This window comes from Lissotriton vulgaris, chromosome 1_2 (genome assembly GCF_964263255.1).
Source record: "Lissotriton vulgaris chromosome 1_2, aLisVul1.2, whole genome shotgun sequence".
Classification (NCBI taxonomy): Eukaryota; Metazoa; Chordata; class Amphibia; order Caudata; family Salamandridae; genus Lissotriton; species Lissotriton vulgaris.
The window spans coordinates 245,595,935-245,599,760 of NC_141686.1; the positions used below are offsets into that span (position 1 = coordinate 245,595,935).

Below are 3,826 nucleotides of genomic sequence, written 5' to 3' on the forward strand. Positions count from 1 at the left end.
CAAGCTGCAGCAGGCCCAGCCCCCCCTTCGCACTCCGAAAAAGTCGGGTGTCTCTTGCATTCCCGGTCGGCAGGTAGCGCAATCATTAAATATTTGCATTTTTATTTTAGCGACGACGCGGTGGGTCCATGGGACTTAGGGGGGCTACGCCCCTACGCCCCAATGGACGCACCGCGCCTGCTTTGCCTACTGTCATGCTGCACTGATATTTCTTTTTCTCTGTAGCGCAGGAGAAAAGAAGTTTATTTATTTAGTTCCGTATTTTAGGTTACTTTATTAGCAGAACATTTATATACAAATATATAATATGTAAATTTAAGATTGCTCATTTGCACAAGAAAGAAAAATAAATCAAAAAGTGCAAATCATTGTGTGTTAAGCAACCCATGGGCACTGAATGAGCCAATCTGCAAATTATGGGCAACAGCTGCATTTCTCCGTCGATCCTCCTCTGCACACACACCCCTGGCCACATTTATTGCATCCGGGTGGGCAACAGGAACAGCAGCTTTTTTTCGAGGATGTACATTTGCAGTTCTCCCACTTGCACGACCCAGTACATGAACAAGAGCCACCGGTGGCTCAACCGCAGTCTTTAGGGTCCATGTTTTGAAGCAGATGTTAGCTACGGATTATCAGCCCAGTATTCAAAGGTCTCTGTAAAATTTGTTTATTTCTATTCACCTTTCCTGACCCCTGCCGTGGCTTATCACATAAGGCTGTGACACAAAGTTTGACTCATGGAGTAGGTAAGAGAATGCGTTAAGAGAATGCGTTAATACATTTTTTTTCTTTTTAAAATCTGACAGCCCCAGCAGGACACATACTTCGTGCGTGCTTCATTTAAACAGTTTTTATCATTACCATGGCCGATGCAGGACATCAATAATAATACAAAATGCCCAGATAACGCTGGTGATTAATGATCCTGCCAGAGAGCAATCATTTGTCTGTTAGTAGTTTTTAAATGCTGATGAACTGTATTTTATGTGGATAAATTCAGGGCTTTAAGTGGGATGAAAAAACTGGGGGGTCTCTCAAATGGGCGTGGCCAATGTAATTGAGGACGTGGCTTCAAAACAGTACATTAAAAATCTGTCTTTAGAAGTGTGCGGCCCGACTTGTTTTTTGCTGTTTCGGTCATTGTATCCAGGTATATGATATACCAGCTGCTCCGCACCCTGACCAGTTGCCGCGAGCATAAGGGGTAGGTGATCTGCCATTCCAGCGCATAACCGAAGGTGCATCCAACCTAATAGCGCTGGCCTCACGGGAGTATGCTGCGAGGCCCTATACAATCCCCTTAGGGTCGCCTAAATGGAGCAGGACCCCGTGGCCCTCTTTTTCCTCCGACCCAGCGAGGTTGTATTTGCTTTCTTCAAAGAGATTGAGCATTGAGTTCATACTTGTTTTTGTGTAGTACTTTATTGAGGTCCTGACGAATCGCCGCCTGGCGAGAAACATGTTGACCACACCAGGGGGTTGAGTTAGTGTTCTGTACACTTATACGGTCTCTAACTCCCCTCTCACCTCTTTTAACTAAGGAACCAGCCACGTTAATAAAGTGGATTGTGGACTGATTACCTTTTTTACTCTCTTCACTCACGTTTGCACTGACTACACTTCTCTTCATCCTCACTTACACCCACAATCGGCAAGGAACAAAAGAACCCCGCCAAAAACGTACCTTTGGCTACTCCGTCAGACATTGCAGCGCCGATCTGACGAGGGGCAGTAAGTCGATGATGACACTGGACACCCTCCAGTAATGGTGTGTTTCACACCTAATACTCTGGGTGTGTGAGGCTCTCTAAGTTCCGACTAGGGAACCCTTCCAGCCACGGTACTGACAATACCAACTCCTCTCTCCACGCTGTTACACTTCCCCTGGGGAACTTTGTACTCTGCTGCAAGCGATATGATACAACAAGTAACATCATACCTACAAGCCAGGACTATTGGCTTTGTCAATGGTTGTTAGTTGCATAAAATAAATAACAGCAACTATGGCTTGTATATAATATTGCAAAAGCTTCCACTTAACCCCTTCACTGCGGGGCTAATTTCCCCGTGGTGCGGGGGAGAGGGGGGCCGTGCACGGCACCGCTGTGCTGATGACGAGCCCAGGCTCGTCATGCAGCACAAGCCTTCTTTAACAGACTCCGTACAGCACTGCAAAGTCTCACATGGGCTGGGAAACAGCCACGATTAGGCTGGAGGACACTCACGAAACCATATCACCAGGGCGTTTTTGCGGCCCCCGACTTACAGTTGTATTTTTACTGCGCACAGGCCCAACATGCACACTATAGGAAACAATCGCACTCTCATATACCACATATAGCGGTAGACACAGACAGCGTACATCCAAGGCGCTTAACACAATACATTTCGGACCCCATCAGCTGCTACCCTAATAACTATATACATCCGGTAAAGTGCACATCCAGGGCTTGGCATACCTTGGCGCTGAGAGCGCAGAAATTACCACCATATGCACCGGCACTTCCGATAGCACACCATCCCCAAATATCGTTGACGCAGGAACAGAAGTTGAGAGAGCTACTGAGAGATATGGGGCTCACAACGTTAGGTTCACTGTTCCCAAACAACAGATTTATCCTGTCTAACAGCCCATCCCTATGCGCGCACCAAACACCGCTTAAAATGTTCGCATGTTTACGATTACGTGCGGCATTTAAAGGTCTATATGAGTCATTCCCAGCTGCACCCACGCCACTGCGCTCCCTGCAGGTAATGCTAACTGCTACTACACGCAAAAGCCTGGTTACACGCTTATACACAGCCTCTCAGAATGAACAGAACATATGCCCTGATCGATCCCTTCAGAGATGGGAAGAACTTCTAGGGGAGCCCATATCGGAAAAGAACTGGAGCTATAGTTGCGCACAATTATATTTACTCACATCGAACTGCAACCTGAAGATCATACATTTTAAGTTTCTTCACCAAACATATTATACACAGGCCAAGTTATACCGATACGGCCTGGGAGCAGACGATAAATGCCTACGCTGCTCGAGACATGGAACTGATTTCTTGCACATGGCATGGGTGTGCCCTGGCCTGTATGAATATTGGCAGGAAGCGAGAGCCGCGCTTACCCACATGTTGAATGAACAGATTCCAAATGTACCCCTAGTATGTCTACTAGGTATATATAGACTCAAACTGGCCAAAAGGGCGAAAATTGTTCGCAGTGGCACTACTGCTTGCAAAGCGACGAGTAGCCTTTAAATGGGGCAGCAAGCGCCCACCCAGATTCAAGGACTGGATAACTGATCTAATATATTGTAAAGAAACCCTAAATGCTTATGCAGAAGAAATACCCCAAGCATCCAGACCTAAAGACTTTTGGCAACCATTGGTAGACTATCTACAGCAAACTGATCATGATTTACAGTAGACTAGCAAACTAAGATACACGGTTGAGAGAGTGAGATTGCTATTCCGGGGGGCCCTAATGGCACGACACTATGGATGGTGTAAATTGTATGCTAACCTGATTGTGATTACCCTTGTATAAGAACAACGGCAAGAGTTAATGGTCGCTAAGTATCTTTACATTGCCTTTTAGCGTTATTTCCAACAGATGTTGCCGACGTGAATGTTCGACATTGTATATATATCTATGTCATGTGGTATGTTTACCCTGTACTGCTGCCTGGTGAATAAAAACAAACAAAAAAAATAATCAACAATGGAGTAAACATGAGGTGCAGGAAGTGTCGAGAGGAGAAAAGAACACTGCACAGCAAGAATAGGCCACTTTTGTAATGAAAGATAACACCCCCAATTACACCTA

The 3,826-nt window shown here is 45.8% G+C and overlaps 1 pseudogene; it reads right to left on the bottom strand.

Annotated features, from left to right (window-relative positions):
* Positions 1–414: 414 nt before the first annotated feature.
* LOC147736424 (metallothionein pseudogene) lies at positions 415–606 on the bottom strand (annotated as a pseudogene).
* Between the last annotated feature and the right edge of the window lie 3,220 nt (positions 607–3,826).